At 35.8% G+C, this 20,037-nt stretch overlaps 2 pseudogenes; one reads left to right on the top strand and one right to left on the bottom strand.

The window, feature by feature from the left end:
• The first annotated feature begins 227 nt into the window (after positions 1–227).
• LOC138834311 (ankyrin repeat domain-containing protein 49 pseudogene) overlaps positions 228–20,037 on the top strand; it is a 57,447-nt pseudogene continuing 37,637 nt past the window's right edge.
• On the bottom strand, positions 1,622–1,720 carry LOC138834320 (U6 spliceosomal RNA; annotated as a pseudogene).

Below are 20,037 nucleotides of genomic sequence, written 5' to 3'. Positions count from 1 at the left end.
TCAAGTAAATACATAAATTCTATTTCCATCTTTTTCAAAACATAAAATTCTGCGTGCTCTATAAATTGATCAGAGACATGCATTTTTTCTCATTCCTAGAATAAGCTGCACATGAAGACACCACTGGTCCATATTTTCAGTCTGTATCTTTGAATACGGAGGAACATCTTTCCTCTTCTCTCCATCAATTCCCTACTCTACAGTTAGAATAATTTTGAATAGTAAAAATGGAAAAAGAGAAAATAAATCATAGTGAAAAAACAGATGCAGAAAATTCACTGGATTTTGCTGAACATTTCAACTAACATGAACTATTAGGGAAATACATGAACACATCATTCCCACTGGCACTCAAAGTCTCTGGTTAGGCAATTGTCATGAAAATGAGGAACATGATGAACAAGTGAGGAATGGTATCAATTGCAAGAAAAAAATGGAGAAGGATCCAAGCAAATTTCTTCTTTGGGCTGCTGAAAATAATCTGCTTACTACAGTGCAGGGACTACTTTCCAAAAAGGCCACTCATGTGAATACTAGGTATGAAGATGAGTATAACCATCTTCATCAGGAAGCCTACAGGGGATACTTAGACATTTTCCATGAGTTGGTGGCTCAATCGGCAGATATTCTTGCAATAACTGTAGATGGCTGGACACCCCTGCACAGTGCTTTTACGTGGAATAATACCAGAGTGGCTGTTTTCTTACTTCATCATTATCCAGATACCAATTCCCAAACTAAAGGCCTCTTGACCCCCTTTCATCTTGCTGCTGGGAGTAGAGACAGCAAAAACACGTTGGATCTCCATCTGTTGAACCATTATGTCAAATCAGGTCTGAAGAATAAGTTGGAAGAAACTGCATTTGATATTGCCAAAAGGATCAGTATATATCACTACCTCTTTGAAGTTTTGGAAGGCGGTAAAATTGCTCTTCTAAGTCACCATGGTTCGGTTAAGTTTCTTAAATTTCATAAATTGCATTCCATTCTTTGTGTCCATGAAAAATATTTTCACAATCAAAATAACAACAATATCTTACTGTAACAATTTATGGATTCCATATGAATTGCCTGACTTTGATGTCAAAATGTATTCAAAAGAGATTTGTATACATCTATAATGGTTTCTGGAGAGTTTGTGCTTTTTTTAATAAGAAATAATTTTAACTTATCTGTTGAAATGAGTAGTATAGAAACTGAACATATTTCTGGTGTTTGTCTGAAAAAGTATATTTTTAAAATATTCTATCTTCTATGTTTGTATAATGTCCATAATCTATTTTATTCTCTCATAGATATAATACTTGGAATTCTACATTGTTTTATAACATTTAGGCTCATTAATAAATGTGTCTTTTCAGATTGCATTCGATATAGAAACAGTGTAAGATTCCTTTTTTCCTAGGTCCTTATATTATATTTCTTTTGGATAAAATGGTAATGTTGTCTAATTTCAAAAGTTTTTTAAATATTATGCTATGTAAAGACTTCACTAATTTGAAGATTTAGTACACTGATGTGAAAATAACTTTTAATTATATGAATTACATGTATTATTACACTTGTAATTTTGTAATCAACTTTTTAATAACTGTTTTTCATTTCTTGCATCTGAAGAATGAAAAATATGGAATACTTCACAAATTTTCATATCATCCTGTGCAATTGCCATGTTAATCTCTGTATTGTTGCAATTTGGGTATACGTGCTGCTGAAGCATGTAGTGTCTTCTAAATTGAAGTATGCAATTTAATGATGCAATCTTTATACAGGCTTATATCCTTGGGTGCCTATTTGTAACAAGGAAACCTTAATGTTCCTAACAATGGTACTGATCTTATTTCCCTAAAATTCTGTGCATAATGGAAAAAATTATATTGTTCAGACGATTGCTCACATTTTCAATTTTTTTGTCAATGACTATTTTAAGTCTTTTTCATTTTGAGGCATTTATAGCTAGGTCCAAAGGGAATGGCTTTTTGAAGTACTTATTTATCCAACTGAGTTAGCTTTGTAGAACTAATGGATTCAAAATAAGCCTTGCTTACAAGCTACTTCTAAATTCTGCAGTTGAAATTTTCCCAAATGATGTCTTACTGGCACAAATGTCTACCTGAACCTTTACCCTTCTTCCATGTAGGAATAGACCAACCAGAATATCTTATCCTAACAGCATGGATTGTCTTACTGGAACAAAACCAATCTTAGTTACACGGGATCATATATAGATGAGCATTTCAGACAAAAGTGTTCAGACTAGAAGGTAATTTATCAAAATATAATTGTTTATTATACATATCATTTCAAAAGGAGCTAAAGCCAAGAAGGTGAAAAAATTGTTCATATGCATGATTACCTAATGTCCTGGCCTATCTACCTTCCAACCAGGTAGGAACTTAAACTACTGCCTTTATATCACCAAATATTTCTATAGATCCAGAAGTCCATATGTTTCTCTTTGTTATTAGGTCTTAAATTGGTAATGACTCATCTTGCCTCCAGGCTGTAAATCTACAAATGGTAAAGCTTTAGGTCTAACTCTACCAAACACTGAGGTAGAGATAATGTAATGAAATAATACTTTAGAACAGAGCTGCCTTTGACGCCCAATCCACAACAGAACAATGCAAAACATGTGCCATTTTATTATATTATATATAGTTATATATTTTATATTTATGTGCTGATTTCATGTTTCACGTAATGAAACTTACTATAATTAATTGATAATTTGACAAATAAATTGATATTTATTCCAATAAGTAGAATTGGAATATAAATAATTAAGTTTAGAATAAATATTAGAATATAAAAAGTGTCAATGCAAATGTCTTCGGTATAAACTTGTGATACCTTCTAAGTGTTCATGGTCTTCTAAATTCACATGGTAAAGAAACAATGTTGTTTTTCTCTAATCTATAGGAGGTTTTACTCTGCTGCTCTGTTTATTGTTTTAACTCACTCGCCCCAAACTGTTTTTCTCCATATTTCTGAAGCATTCCTCAATATTATATCCAAATTTAGCTGATATGATGTCTAAAAAATATTATTCTTCTGCAGGACCCATGGGTCCTAGGATCCAATGTCCAAGTTAACTGTTATCACCAGATAACAGGGGCAAGACTTCTCAGCTAGGCCTATGCAACATGCCAGCAGAAAGTAATTGAAGATGCATCTCAATTTCTCTTTTCTTATATTTCAAGGCCCCAATTCCTTGAGATTCAAGAATTAGCAGCAAGTAATTGTGAAATGCAAGGTAACTTAAAATGAAGGATGAGTTCACAAAATCTGAGAAAAATTACTGTAATTCAAACTCAATTTACAAATGACAAGCCCATATGAGTGAACAAGATCACAGTGTCAGAAGATTATTTTTAATACCCCTCCCCTAATGATTAATCTAAGATTTCAGTCCAGCATAAATTGGCCCAAAAATAGTTCCTGGAAGGATAGATCCATAAATGGTCTACTGAGGCCAGGAAAACTTGACTTACAGGTCAAATGTAATGCAGAAAACCATTAATTGAGAAGATCCTTAGTGCTTCAAAACACTGGTACTTTAGTACAATTTGATTCTGTGGTATAAAAATGTTGTCATTCTCAAATCAATGATAACCTACATTTAATCTCCTGAAAGTGTATTGCTTTTCAAATAAACTTTTTAAAATCACATTTGCCAAAATAACATTCAATAAGTAGATAATAATTAGTGACATTACAAGTTTTTCAAGTGTAGGGAGCAAGTTACAATAGAGTGGATTTATTTATCCAGCCCTAAAGCCAAACAGGTTCAATCATTCATTAAAGTGTAGAAATAGTAGCCCCCACCATTTGTGTTGTTCAGTAGGTGCATTCCAGAAATGTGATAAATAGATCAGCCTGCCATGTTTCAAACCCCAAACGTCAGCTTATAAAGTAAATTTCATCATTTAATAATGTACATTTTAAAAAGTCATGAATAGTTGCCTTATCATACATTGTTTTATATTTTCCCTATCTGTCTAACATAGAAAGAAATATGACTTTAATCTTGAATATGAGTGCTCATCAGAGATGTGACAAACAAAATCTGTCTTCTATTTCTATCATATTCCTCTATAGTAGTAAATCTTAATTTTCTTCTTTTTCCAAAACTTATAGGTAGTAGAAAGTATTATCCCATGTAAAATAAAATAATCATATACCATTGTACAAAGCCAATTATAAAAATTGGAATTAGGAATATATTCTAAGCCATTTTTAAACTTTCTTGATGAATAAAGATTAATCTTCCAAATGGATGAGAATATAATCATGTCTAGGTGCTTCAAGTCTGCAGTCTTGCAAATTGTTATTGCAAATGAATGAATTATGGAAATGTAAGTTGACCTCAGTTCAAGTATATGCAGGATTGAAACTCCATGGTATGTATATAAATCTTTCAAAGTACTAACAGACAGATTAACAGAATGACTAGCAGTAAGTTGAAACAAGAGAGGAATAGTACTAAAGACATAGAAAGAAAAAAATATGGAACAAGGGGCAAGTACAATGTACACATGTGATAAAGGAAGTGGTAAATCGGAAGTAAATCTTGGAGAAGGGGTTGGTTGAAAATGACATGAGTCACTGTGATCCAGGAGCATTGGATAATTAGAGTGATATATTTAATTGTACCACAACCTTTTGAAATTCAGTTAAAAAGCACAACAACAAACAAAAACACAAAAATCACAACCAAATAGCCATCACTAGAGAGTATGAATATGACCTCTCAAAAATTTTAAGCAGTTAATGGAAGGCAGTCTTGGGAAAAGCAAAGAAAGCTGTTCAAAGAGAGCAGTTTGGGGTAGGGGAGGATTCTGAACAGATTTAAATAGATGGTCTAAGGTTATAACTCACCTACATCTGCTGCAAATATTATCTTTCTTCTGTGAGTTCTCTTTGTCGGAACTGGATACTTCAGTCCTGAGCCACAATTGATAGTTTGTGAAGATAGAATGGAAGAAAAAAGATCAAGAACTCATTACTCCATTGGAGAGAAAACAATCCTCTATGTTTGCTCTTATCTCTCTTCACTACTTTTTCTTCATACTTTTAAGTCAATTCACTTTGAATTATATTTTCCTTCTTTGTTCTGGCAACATAATTAGTCAAAGTAATTCACTAAATATTATTTGTCATTTTTCCTATCATACTATTATTGGCCAAGTGAGTCCATTAAACTTTCCTTTTGCATTTGGTGGCCATGAAACAACATCTATTTTAATGAGGACAAATCTAATGTATACTGTCTCCAGAAAACCAGTCCAAGAAGCTGTGATCACAAATATTTGGCTATACTTTTTTTCTTTTTTCTTTTATCTTGAAATTCTGCTTGTGTCTAAAGTGCCGAGAAAAATAAGCACTCCATTTCTTTTTGGTTCATTCAATTCTAACTTCAAAGATAGATTTTGATAAAAAGATGCTAAGAGGAAAGCAAAAAATGCTCCGCTATTATCTTCTCTCTTAAGACTCTCCTTAGATGCTATATCAGGAACCGTGAAGTTATTCTTTGCAAAATTATTTCAATAGATTATTTTTTTCTTGGTCTTGCATTTGCTCAGCAAAATGTATGGAGAAGAATAGATTTAAATCAGCCATACCTTGGAAGACAGTATCTGTTACAAAAGGATCATGCTTCTGTGTCTTACTTCTATGTCCTCCTCTTAGCTCTTGCCTGATTTCCAATTAATCATAGCTTCTTGGCTTCAAGTCTGGTGAAGCTGAAGGACTATACAGCCTCAGCCACTGCTACATCTTCATAGTTTCTCTTTTAAAACTCTTTTAAGTTGCCTAATTTAGATGTGGAATTTATTTTCATGACTTCATTCAATAAGTTCTGCATTGTAGTGAGCCAAATCAGCTCTGAAAAATCACTTTAGGGATCAAAAACATTAACACAATCTATATAAAAAACTTTTGGTCTCCCTCCACTGCTGAAGCCAATACGCTTAGCTAGGGCTTCTCAGAACACTATTTTCTAACTTTTTCCATTTGCTCAATTCTTTTCTGAACCCAAAACTTTTTGGGTTATGTAATAAGAGAAGTCTTCACTCTCTCATGTTAATAAAGATATATTTTGTGAGCCAGTTAGAACTGTGAAATCATTGGTTTGAAGTATCGAATCAGATTTCTGTGTTTCACTGCTTCACGTGCAAAGACATTGTGGAAAGTATTACAAACAGAAAAGTGTGAAGCCAATACCTTCTTTCATTGTGGAGGGCACTTTCTCCTGAAATATTTTGACCCAAATTATCTTTTTCAGATAATTACTGTTTGATAATTAAAGGTTAATTCACAGATTTTGATGTCTTTTTTTTTTTTTTAAAGAACTTTGAATTTCAATTCCACTACAACCTTGTTTCACACAGTGAGAGTATATTTCCTGGGTAAGGACAATTGTCAAGGAAACCTACAGGATTTACAGCAAGTTTTCTGAGTTTTGTTTAGTGTGAAAAAGAGCCATCTTCAACCACATTGCTTCCTCTCTACGAAGTCTTCATAAATTTCTTTGCATGAAAGCCTACTTTCCTAGGCCATTTTAAATTTTCCTAATGAGTTAAGTTTTTAAAAAGTTTGAATAATTAAAATTTACATGTCATAACTTTAAAACTCTTTTGAAATTCCTATATCAGAATCGCGAATTCGCCAATAATAATTCCACCTTTACCATAAAAAATTTAACATGTTTTCATGATAGAGTGTCCATGCAACTATTATTTTCCAGTTGCTTTGTTATGTTATATATGACCATATAAGCTGATGCTGAGCAAAATGAACTCAAAGATACTGAAATATATTTTTTTATTTGTGGTGGGTCTTTTAGATGTACTATGTGATTTCTATTTTCTTTGGGTTTTTCCCCTAGGGTTTACCCCTGCTCTATTTGATTTTTGTAACCTGTGTATTGTGTATACTTTTACCTTAATTAGGGAAGGGAAGAGGAACAACAAAATGGTGAGACAAAGGACAAAGGGCAAAACCAATGCAATACCAATACTCACAATAAAACATATTGGAAATGTACATTACAACTTCTGAGGGGTGAAAGGATGAAGGAAAACTATAAGAACAATGAGGGAGAGGTAACAAGTTTGAAAAGTTACGTATTCACTACCTTACAATTACTGTAACCACACTGTACATCGATTTGATAATAAAATTTTAAAAATAAGCAGCATAAAATATAATTTTACTGTATTGGTATAGTAAATATTATTCTTTATGTAGTAACTTTTTAAAAATCAATACTATTTGGCATGTAATTTGAATTAATTATCCCTTCTTTATCAGAGGCTCAGCAACTTGAATGTTATCCAACTAGACAATATTTTCACAATATACTTGCCAATATTTTGAAAAAACAATAAATTTAGTACTTTTTCTCATACTAAAATTGAAAACAGTTTAATTCTATGGAAACCCATAAATTTTAAAAGTAAATAAGTTGTTAAGAGGACAGAATATATGTTATTCAAAATATGTTATTCAAAATAATAACTACTGATTTTTAAATTCTCAACATTCCATACCTGAGAGATTAAAAACAGTACCTGTTTGAATGTTATGAAATTCTGCAATAAATAAAGTTTCCAATGGGATGTTACAGATTGAGAATTCAACAGAAAAATAGCCACATTTTGTAGAGAGTAATACTATGAATCAACTGTAATAATTATTTCTTAAAGAGTAAGCAATTATTTATCAGAGTAAACTATTATTTCTATGACCATCAATCCCAAGATTTATGTCATAAAGTTATCCTAGAACAACAGTATCCAACTTGAAAAGTGCACCTTAAAATTCCTTAATTCACATCAAGAATATCTTACCTCTATTGTGAAAAAATACTACACCTCTCCTAATGTGACGGCCTCCTTGTTCTGGAAAGAACACCACAATAAACTGAGCTCCATCATTGTTCCCCCAGTGGTATTCTTGAGTTCTGAACACATGCAAATATTATTTATATTTATACTTTTTAACTATCATAGATATTCAGTTGGCTAAGATCGGAAAATTTTTGTTCAAAGCCCACCTAGACAGGAAGGTTCCTTAGATTCTTATCTCCAATAAACTTCTCAGCAAAAGCCAGACACAAGTGACACTGAGATTGAAGTGGTAATGTACGAGCCTTAAGCATAAACAGGTTCAGAGATAGTGTCCAGGCCTAGAGTTCAAGCTCTAGGACAAGCCAATAAAACAAAAACAAAAATGAAAACCAAACCCAAACCTAGCATTTTTCTCAATGTGTAAGGAGGAACGTAATTACTTACTTTTTCAAATTTTGGATGGAAATTATGAGTCATTTTGAATCTAGGAATGTTCTGTAATGGAGAGAGCATTTAAAACACAACTGAGGATTATATATGACTCGCATTTCCATAGAAAACTTGACTTCTCAAAACATAGTGACAAAATTTCCCCAAACTTCAAACTGTGTATTCCTTTCTTGTTGTTTGGTTTGTTTTATTGAGACAAAATTATACTACCTCGTCCAGGGAAGGTATCGCTATGTAATTCCACTCTCTAATCGCCTGTTTTAGTCTGAGTGCTAGAATTGTATCACATTGCCCTGCCATAGTTTGTTGGTTTATTTAATCTAGAAACGGACTAGCAATTCTAAACTTCTCTTATGATCTTATCCACTAGACTGACTGCACAGACTGTTTATGTGCTATTTTCAAAGATGTTCTTACATTTGACAAAGGATATGAACATTTTCAGATGTACCTGCCGGGGTCTCTGATTCATTCCTCCATGGATCTGATCCCATTAATAATGATTACTTGACTCTCTTACTATCTCTGGTCCATACCTATGTAATATTCTCAACTTTTTTGAAAATAGTGCATTTGAGGGCTTTCTAATATTAAAAATTATCACTTAATTCTAGTCTTACTCAGGACTTATTTTCTATTGTTTTCTAACACTTCTACATATTGTGATAATTGTTTCATTTTGTATTTTTGTGTGCACATGTAAGTGCCTATGTGTGTCTGTGTATGTTTGTATGTATGTATGCAAAAGTCTCAAGCTCTTATTCAGCAATCTTGATCATGACTGATATGCCAGCTTTTGGCTGGTTAATTATATGTAGTGTCTCAAAACCTGTTCTGTCCAGGCTGGATGCAAACTGAACTTCCCAGAATCCTTTACATCCTTAGGTTTTATTTTTCCAGGAGTATCAACTTTTAACCTACAAACATTTTTGTGAGTGTAAAGTGTAAGCTGTAGCCCAGATTTTTAACTCAAGAATTCACATAAAGATAGATGAACATACACATTACATATGCTGAATGTACACTGCTAGAAATGTGATCATAAGCCAAGTGGTGGTGAGATCTGAGGACAGGTGTTCAAAGCCATCCCGGGTAGGAAAATACTGGAGACACTTTTTTTTACAATAATTACCATAAAACTGGAAGTGGCACTGTGGCTCAAGTGGTAGAGCACTAGCCTTGAGCTGAATAGCAGAGGGACAGTGCCCAGTCCTAGAGTTCAAGTGCCATGACCAACAATAGCAAAAAATATATATGAGAAAAAGAAAGAAAAATTAATGTGATTTTAGCCACCAGGTTCATTGCTCTATGATCCCTGTTCTCTCAAGATGGACTCTTTCTTTCCAGTTAAGTCCATGATCGTATATCTGATTTGCATTGGAAACAGTATCATTCTTCCATTCTTTTTACAAAATTTTGGGATTAGCAAGCATAACTTAGAAAGGGAGTGGCCTCATGCTTCATGTTCCAGTTAGGAGTAATGCTTTCCCTATATCACTCCCGTAACTCTACATGCTAGACTTGGCTTTAGTGTTTCAATGTTGTCATATTTGTAGTCTTCTATATTGTATTGAATCCTTACAGTTAAACACAGAAATTCTCTTTCTCCTATTATTGCTATTGTTTCTCTTACTGTTAACTCAGGTACACTTGGGAAATTAATGAACAGCACATACACTCACAATTAAAGGTCTGAGAACCTTCTTCCCATTAAAAATTCACTGTAACTTACAGAGCAATTAAGAATTTTGAACAAAATGTACTCAGGGATAATGTATTTATTAACCATTTAAATTTCACATTTTCTGTTTACTAAGTTGTCTCTGAAACATGTGTTACCAAGTGTCCAAAGGTGTCCTTTTGCTATTTCAATGAAGCCAGAAAATATTCATTTTATCTGGAGCAGCACCATAGATTGTTACTGGAAGTAAGTGGAAATAACTATTACTGGATGTGGAAACTGATCCCAGGAAAGGAATTGAACATAGAGGAATGACAAAGTTCAAGTTAACTTTTGCTTTACTTTTTACTGTACAAGAAAAGAATCCAAGGCTTGAAGGAAAGTCTGTCCCTGACTTTTTTGAGTGTGTTCTTTACTCATATAATACTTGTTTGTAAACTTCTGGTTGAGAGTATTTAAAAAGGAAACAGTATGCAATTTGAAGGCCAGCATAGAAATAACTTTGTTTTAAAAGTGTTATACTGGAGTTCTGGAAAGATGGCGGAGGAGAAGCTGGAGGCTAAACAAGCTCTCTCATAGAAAGCAGTTTTAGAGTTCCAGTGAACAGTCCTAAGCCAGAGAATCACACCAAGTGTGCCTTCACAGACAGAGAGTTAGGCCAGAGAGAGAAAATAGAGGCAAGGAGAAAGCCCTGAGCACTTGCCAGCAGCCGCCGCCACAGTGGCAGCGGTGGTGGCGGAGACTGCAGGCGCCATACCTAAATCACAGAGAGTCTGGGACTAAGGAGCCAGATGTGGCGGCGAGCAGATTCCACTCAACACCAGCAAGAACCGACAAGGAGCAGATATCATCATCCTGTAGTTCGCAGACCAGAGATGACCCAGGAACCTAGACTCGGCATGAGTAGAAGCCTGATATCCTCACTCCTTCTCAGGGAGCAGAGGAGGGAAGACCACCCCTCCCACCCCCAGTACCGGAGACCTCCATCTTGGATACCGACAAAGCTCGGCAGAGCTGCTAGCTCCAACTCAGGCCCTGGAATAAATCCTCAGTCATCTAGCAGGTCACAAGAGCCTATCCTGACCTGCCAGACTCAGTCAGTTCCACCCAGGTAAAAGTCACCCAGCTCGGGTGCCAGCCACAGGAGTGGCTTTCTTCACCAGGTAATCAGAGCCAGAGGCTGCCCCTCCCTTTAGCAGCCTCCACAATCAATTGAAATTCAGTAAACAGAAACCCTGAGAGTGGCTCCAGTCTGGGCTCTGTGAGTTTCTCACAAACCAGTCCCCGGGAAAAGCTACTGTTTGCTGAAAGGCCTCAACTCTACCCAGAACCTAGCCTCATCACAGCATCTCCAAACTCGAGGAAAAATCCATCTCCTCCCATTGAACTAACCTCCGAGGAGGATCACAGAGAATTGTTCTGCCTGTTCAAAGAAACTGAGTTAAGTAACCAACCAAGCCACAGGAAAACAAGCAGACCAGAGACTCCAATAAGAGGCTGGTTACAGACACAAGGGAGACACAGGATTTTTGCCAACCCTTCCAAAAAAAAATCAAAGAACTTTTTTTTGTTGTTCCTTTTATAAAAATTTTTTTTTCTCTAAATATTTTTTTAATCTTTAATTATTACCTTTCTTGAAAAAAATTGTTTTCTAGTAATTATTTTTCCTCTTAGAATTTTAATTTAGGGGTATAGTGTGTGTGCATTTTTCTTCCTTTTTTGTTTTTGTTTTTGTTTTGTTTTGTTTTGCTTTTTGTTTAGATCTACTGAACTTCTTATCTTTTTTCTTTCTTTCTTATCCTTTTCACCTTTTCTTCACTTTCATTCTTTATGTGACTTAATTGCTGTTCTGCACATCTTCAAATAAACCCGTAGTGGATTATTAGACCTGATCCCCCATTGTGTACACACTTAATCCACAAATTTATTACTCAATTCAAAACCTCTTAGACTTAAATTCCTTAATAGCAGTACTACCTCTTTATACCTATATAATATTTTAATTATTTTTATTTTTAAGTTTTTCCCATCTCCTTTATATCCCTCCTCTCATCTCTTCCTAAACATAATAATTTCTGGTTTACCAAATTCTTCTGTGCTGTTTGTAGCCCGTTAATATACAGTTGTTTGATGTTTAATAGATGTATCTGTTGAACTAGATTGTATCTGCAGACTATTGACTGTGCAAATACAGACTTTGTTTGATGCTTGCCTTAAGATAGTTTTCTAGGATAAAACTGGTGTTAATTTCATCCTAAATCGGCAGAGTAAGCCAGAAAAACACAAGAAAAATGGAAAGTCCAAGTACCGCAACTACCACTCATGATAACCAGGGGACAGAACAGAAAATGAATAATCAAGAGGAGAGTTCCCAAATAGCTCTACAAACACTGCTGGCAAACATGATAAATGAAAAGATTGAAAAAATACAAAGGACACTGTATGAGCATGATAGGGAGAGAGAGGAGGCAATCCAAAAGTGTATACAGGAATATCATAAGCGTGAAGAAGATACTCAAACACTGATACAGGATTGGCATGAGCAGCTTGAGAATACTCAAAGAGAAAGGCAGGAATGGCATGAACAGGCTGAGAATACTCAAAGAGAACTACAGGAATCGCACCAACGGGAGGAAGCTAATCAAAGAGTAATACAAGAATTGAGAGTGCAGGAAGAGAATACACAAAGACCACTAAAGGCATTCATGAAATCCATTAAAAAAGAGCTGAAGGAAGTCAGGGATACCACAAATGGAATGCTGAATGGAACCCAACAGAAGGAATGGGAGTCCAAGGAAACCATAACTATTCAACTAAGTGATTTGAGAATAAACACTGAACACCAAATTAACGAAGTAAAGAAGTTCATACAAGACTTCAACAAAGAATTTGAAACCATCAAAGCTGACCACCTGGAAGGAAAAGAAATAAAAAACAAAGTAGAAAGTCTCAACAGCAGATAAGATCGAATATGACAGCCTAGATATTATAGAGAAAGAACATACAACCATCCAAGACAAGTCCAAGAAATATGAGAAATCTATCCAACAATTGGAACACACCATCAGAAGGCCTAATCCAAGGATAATGGGTGTAGAGGAGCACCTAGAAACAGAAGTTAATGATCTAGGAAATTTGTTTAACAGGATCCTAGCAGAGAACTTCCCAAACATGCAAAAAGATAGGCTTATTCAGATACAAGACGCTTTTAGAACTCCAAATAGACCAGACCAGAATAGGACATCCCACTGTCACATTATAATCCACACAGGATCAATTCAGAACAAAGAAAAGATTCTTAAAGCTGTCAAGGAGAAAAGATCAATCACCTATAAAGGGAAACCAATTAGAATCATCTCAGATTTCTCAGCAGAGACAATCAAAGCAAGAAGAGCTTGGAATGATGTATGCCATGCCCTAAAATCAAACAAATATCAACCAGGAATACTGGACCCAGCTAAACTCTCCTTCATAACTGAAGGCCAAATAAAAGTCTTCCATAGCAAAGAAAAATTGAAACAATCCATCTCCACCAAACCAGCCCTACAAAAGATTCTTAAAGATGTCCTACACATTGAAAACCAACAAGATCACAAGAAATGCCAAGAAACTGCACCCAAACTGAGAATCCAAGAACCATAGGAACAACCCAGGTTTCGCAGCCCTCAAGAAGGTGGATAACATGGCAAGAACTCCCAAATACCTCACAGTCCTATCTCTTAACATTAACGGACTTAACTCTCCAATTAAGCGACATAGACTGTGTAGTTGGATTAAAAAACAAGTTCCTTCTATCTGCTGCCTTCGGGAGTCACATCTTGCCTGTAATAACAAACACATTGTCAATGTTAAAGGCTGGGAAAAATCTACCAAGCAAGCGGTCCCCCAAAACAGGCACGAGTTGCAATCCTAATTTCAGATAAAATAGACTTCAAATTAAAATTTGTGAGAAGAGATAAAGAAGGTCGCAACATACTAATAAAGGGATCTTTCCTTCAGGAGGATATCACAATTCTAAATATATCCTCGCCAAACAACAGAGCACCCAAATTTATCCAAGAAACACTGTTTTCCCTCAAATCCCACATAGATCCAATGACATTAAGTGCTGGGGATTTTAATACACCACTCTCTCCACTAGATAGATATACTCAGCAAAATCTCAACAGAGAAACCGCAGATCTAAACAACTGCATAGATCAACTAGATTTCAGAGACATCTACCGAATATTTCACCCAAAGCATCAGAATACAGGTTTTTCTCAGCAGCACATGAAACATTTTCGAAAATAGCCAACATTTTAGGCCATAAAGCAAACTTGTCTAAATTCAGAAACATTGAAGTTATACCTTGCATTGTCTCTGACCAAAGGGAATAAAATTATAACTCAAAACCAAAAGCCATGATAGAAAGTCTGGTATCACATGGAGGCTGAACAACACACTGCTGAATCACGAGTGGTTCATGGAAGAGATTAGAAAGGAAATTCAAATGTTCATGCTATTCAACAAAATTGAACACACAAACTACCAGCTCCTCTGGAATACAGCTAAGGCAGTACTCAGAGGCAACTTTATAGCTCTGAGCTCCTACATCAACAAATTGTTACTTCCAAAAAATTAACAAAATTGACAGACCCTTAGCAAATCTTATCAGAAAAAGAAAAGAACACACCCAAATAAATAAACTCAGAGATGAGAATGGAAACATCACCATGGACACAATCAAGATTCAGAACATTTTAGGGGAATACTTTTCAAAACTTTATGCTAATAAGTTTGAGAATTTGGTAGAAACGGACCTTTTCCTAGCAAATATTGACATGCCAAAACTAAATCAAGATGAGTTAAACCATCTTTAACAGGGCAATATCAAGCATTGAATTAGAAACAGCAATAAGAGACCTCCCAACTAAAAAATGTCCAGGACCAGATGGTTTTACAGCGGAATTCTACAAGGCCTTCAAAGCTGAGGTCACACCATACTCCTCCAACTCTTCAATGAAATTGAAAGAGAAAGTTCACTACCGAACACATTCGATGAAGCCATCATAACCCTCATCCCAAAACCAGGCAGGGACTCATTAAAGAAAGAGAACTATAGACCCATTTCTTTGATGAACATTGATGCAAAACTTCTCAACAAAATTTTGGCCAATCGACTTCAACAATTCATCCAAAAATCATAAACCATGATGATACAGGATTCATTTCAGGGATGGAAATCTGGTTCAATATACCCAAATCAATTAATATTATTCATCACATCAACAGGAACAAAGATAAGAACTTCATGGTTATCTCAATAGATGCAGAAAAAACATTCGACAGGACCCAACACCCCTTTATGATGAAGGGTTTGTAAAAATTAGGAATCCATGGAACATTCCTCAATACAGTAAAGGCTGTATTTGACAAACCTACAGCCAGCATTATACTTAATGGTGAAAAAATAAAGCCATTTCCTCTTAACTCAGGAACACGTCAAGGATGTCCACTCTCTCCACTTCTCTTCAATCTAGTATTAGAATGTCTAGCTATAGCAATGATAAAAGATGCAGACATAAAGGGGATCCAAATAGGGAAAGAAGAAATACAACTCTGCCTTTTTGTAGATGACATGATCTTGTATTTAAAGAATCCCATAGACTCCACTCACAGATTACTCATGCTGATTCAAAACATTGGCAAAGTAGCAAAGTATTAAATTAACCCTCAAAATTCAATGTCTTTTCGGTATGCCAACTATGAGAAAAGTAGGGCTGAAATTAGGAAAGCAACTCCATTTGTAATAGCCCCACAAAAAATAAAACACCTAGCAATTAACCTAACCAAAGAAGTGAAGGATCTCTATGATGAAAACTTTAAAATCTTGAAAAAGGAAATCAAAACAGAACTTAGAAAATGGGAAAAACTCCCATGCTCCTGGATTAGAAAGATTAACATTGTGAAAATGGCAATACTTCCCAAAGCTATCTACAAATTCAATGCGATACCTATCAAAATTCCAATGTCATTATTCAAGGAAAAAGAAGAGGCAATCCAAAAATTCATATGGAACAATAAAAGACCCCGAATAGCAAAAACGCTCATCAACGGAAAGAACACAGCTGGAAGAATATCAATACCAAATTTCAAATTCTAGTATAAAGCCATAGTAATCAAAACACCTAGGTTCTGGCACAAGAAGAGACCTCAGGACCAATGGAATAGAATTGAAAACCCAGCAATGAACCTACAGTCCTTTAGCCATCTAATCTTTGATAAGGGAGCTAAAAAAAAATAGAATGGAAGAAAGACAGCCTCTTCAGTAAATGGTGCTGGCAAAATTGGTTAACTACTTGTAGAAAACTAAAGCTAGATCCTTATATATCACCCTGCACCAGAATCAACTCCAAATGGATCAAAGACCTCGGAGTCAAAGCAGACACTCTGAAAACATTAAAGGATGTAATAGGAGCAACCCAAGGTCTCCTTGGTGCAAGACAAAATTTTCTTAATAGAGAACCGGAAACACAACAAATTAAGGAAAGGATGGACAAATAGAATTACATGAAGTTGTAGAGCTTCTGCATGGCAAAGGACATAGCTAGCAAGATCAATAGAAAGCCCACGGATTGGGAGAAGATCTTCACTAACCATAAAACAGACATGGGTCACATATCTAATATATACTTGGAACTCAAAAAATTAAATCCCCCAACAACAAATCCTCAAAGAAACAAGTGCCCAATAAATAAGTGGGCTAATGACAGAGAAACTTCTCTGAAGAAGAAAGAAGGATGGCCAATAGACACATGAAGAAATGCTCAACCTCCTTAGCCATAAAAGAAATGCAAATCAAAACAACATTAAGATACCACCTCAGCCCAGTTAGAATGGCAAAAATGAATAACTCTAATAACAACAGATGCTGGAGGGGATGTGCATAGAAGGGAACCTTACTTAATTGTTGGTGGGAGTGTAAACTTGTTCAACCACTTTGGAAAATAGTATGGAGTTTCCTCAAAAGACTCCACATAGAGCTCCCCTATGACCCAGCAATCCCACTTTTGCACATTTACCCAAATGTTTACAAACAAGACCACACTAAAGCTACCAGCACAACTATGTTTATTGCAGCATTATTTACCATAGCTAAGATCGGGAAACAACCCAGATGTCCCTCAGTAGATGAATGGATCAAGAAAATGTGGCATATATACCCAATGGAGTTCTATGCCTCCATCAGAAAGAATGACATTTCCCCATTTGTTAGGAAATGGAAACACTTGGAAAAAATTATATTAAGTGAAGTAAGCCAAGCCCAAAAAACATTGGTCCCATGATTTCCCTTATTTGCAATATCTAGTATATGTATGAGTCAAGTAGAAATGGTCAGCTAAGGTGATGTTAGGAAAATCAACCTAATATATGTATTTTAAATGTTTTTTTTCTTTCATGCATTTATTTCTAATGCAATAATAAGATTATTTCTTTGTTGCTTTGTATGTCCCTCCTCCACAGTATAACCCCTGCTTTCACTGTATTTGATGTCGGTATAATTTGTGGAGGGGAAAGGGAAAAACAAGTCGTTTAAATAAGGATACAGGTGGACCTGTTGCAACAATGAGAAGTACAAGTTGTCATGTCGAAAACGAACTTTACAACTGGGGGGGGAGGTTTGGGTGGGGTCGGGAAGAAGGATAAGAATGGATGGGAAGGGTAAACAAAGGAGGAGGCTACAATGCTTGATAAGAAATGTACTCACTATCTTGCCCATGTAATTGTAACCCCTCTCTACAGTATTTTCACATTAAAACAATTAAATAAAAAAAAAATAAGGATACAGGCGGACCCATTGCAACAATGAGAAGTACAAGTTGTCTTGTCGAAAACAAACCTTAGAAGTTTGGGGCAGGGGAGGATTGGGTGCGGGGTCGGGGTGAAGCTGGGAAAGGAGGGGAAGGGGAAACAAAGGAGGAGGCTACAATGCTTGATAAGAAATGTACCCATTATCTTGCCCATGTAATTGTAACCACTCTGTACAGTATTTTCACAATAAAAAATAAATAAAAATTTAGAAAATTATTAATTAAATCAATCAATTTCCTGAAATTATTGCATTCCTGTAATAGTATTATTTTAATGCTTCATAAATACTAAATAAAATCAGTCTCCTGAAATGATGGGTCTAATTTTGCAGGAGCATCATTCAAGATCAACTAATTCAACTGTGACATTGATAACATTACCTTGTTATTCCCATGGTTGGGAACGAGTCTCTTAGTAGATCCTTCCATTGATTTGTGTCAGGATGGGGATTCGAAATCAGGGCCTACATTGCCACTTGGGCCTATGGCTTCCCCAATAGTCTGCCAACCTTCAGCAATGCAAGTTAAAGTACCCTTTGCAGCATTGTCATTCAGAGCCAAGTTGGTCACTGTGCAAAGGAACAAAACATAAAAAGGCCATCTCATCGCATTTTTCTATATATTTTCGCCACACATGGCCTGAGGGTCTAGGATCCCAGGATCGGCTGCGGGTCCAGTGGCTGCACCCCAGTATAGGATGATCAAAACTGAGGCAGAGTTGCCACAATCTGAGTTCAAGCTCCCTGTTGAGCAAAAAAAAAAAAATTAAAAGAAATTAGCTCCCTGGCTTGCAATTCACCCCATTTATCTGCCAGGCTTTGGATTTGAACCCTGGGTCTGGGTAAATCTGCAGCAATGTGGAAGAAGGGGAAGCTCACTGTACTTGAAGATAAGAAAATCAGGCCTGTACTCTAAGCCAAAATTCAAGCTCCAGCCTTGGAAAACATACTATTTATATACATTGTAAAGACAGGATTTGTACTTACCTATGGATGCTCAGTCCATACACATTTGGTGTGGTTGTTCCTTGTACTTTTTGTTTTATTCATTTATTTACCATTGATTTTACTGTGATGACACCCACTGCCTTATTACATTGATGACATCTTATTACATGGCATCTAAATTTGTAGATGTGTTCTTCATCATTCCTGAGACTCAGGACTCTCGGAGAAAAGGAAAAAAAGGTTTCATACTTGGCTTCTTACTCCATGATCCAATTGTTGATAGTGCTAGGATCTGAACTCACGGCCTAGCAGGACCAATTGGCAAATAGTTCATGGTGAACACACCAGCCTGTGAGCAACAAAGGAGTTAGGACGTTCCCAGGATCTGACATTGATTCTCAGGGTGGCCACGATAGTCATAAATTCATAATTTAAACATAGGATCTATATTTACAAACATATTTATCTATATTTACATACATATGTGGACAGCAACTTGCATTATTGTCTGTCATATGGAAGTATTTTGTATTTTACTGAGTAAGGTGACAGATATAACAGTGCTTACATGGATGACAACCTATTGCTATGGCTATAGGGTTTCTTATGCATTCTCCATCCTAGCTGAGACCCAGGATTTTCACAGGCAGGAAAACAGTTGAATCCATGGGCTTCTCACATAAGGATTCATCTTTTGGCAGTGTTGGGATTTGAACTAAGAGCCCACCAGGCCCAATTGGGGAAAGGGTCAAGGGTTACCAGCCTGTAAACAACGAAGGAGATAGGCCATTCCCAGGACCTGACACCGAGTACCAGGGAGGGCCAAATAGTAATAAATTCATAATTTAAACATAGGATATATATTTACATACATGTGTGGACAGCATCTTACATTTGGTGCACATTTTCTCCTTATTTTGTGTCTAATTCATGGATTTATTGTGTATTTTATTAAGTATGGTGACAAGTATGACTGTGCTGACATGGATGACAACCTGTTTCAATAGGGTTGCCTGTGCATTCTACATGCTAGTTGATGCCCGATATTTTCACAGGAGAGGAAAACATGTACAACGACTGGCTTCTGACAACAGAATGAATCTTTTCTCAGTGCTGGGATTTGAACTGAAGTCTGAGTAGCTCTGTTGCACTTTGGGGGAAGGGGAAGCTCACCATTCTTGAAGACTAGAATGTTAGACCTGGTCCAGGGCCTGATTTGAAGCCCCAGCACTGGACAAAATAACAAGCCCACC

This window comes from Dipodomys merriami, unplaced genomic scaffold (assembly GCF_024711535.1).
Source record: "Dipodomys merriami isolate MVZ:Mamm:240054 unplaced genomic scaffold, mDipMer1.0.p SCAF_211, whole genome shotgun sequence".
In the NCBI taxonomy this organism is placed as follows: domain Eukaryota; kingdom Metazoa; phylum Chordata; class Mammalia; order Rodentia; family Heteromyidae; genus Dipodomys; species Dipodomys merriami.
The sequence above is the reverse complement of the archived record's forward strand: the minus strand, read 5'-3'. Positions and strand labels throughout refer to the sequence as shown.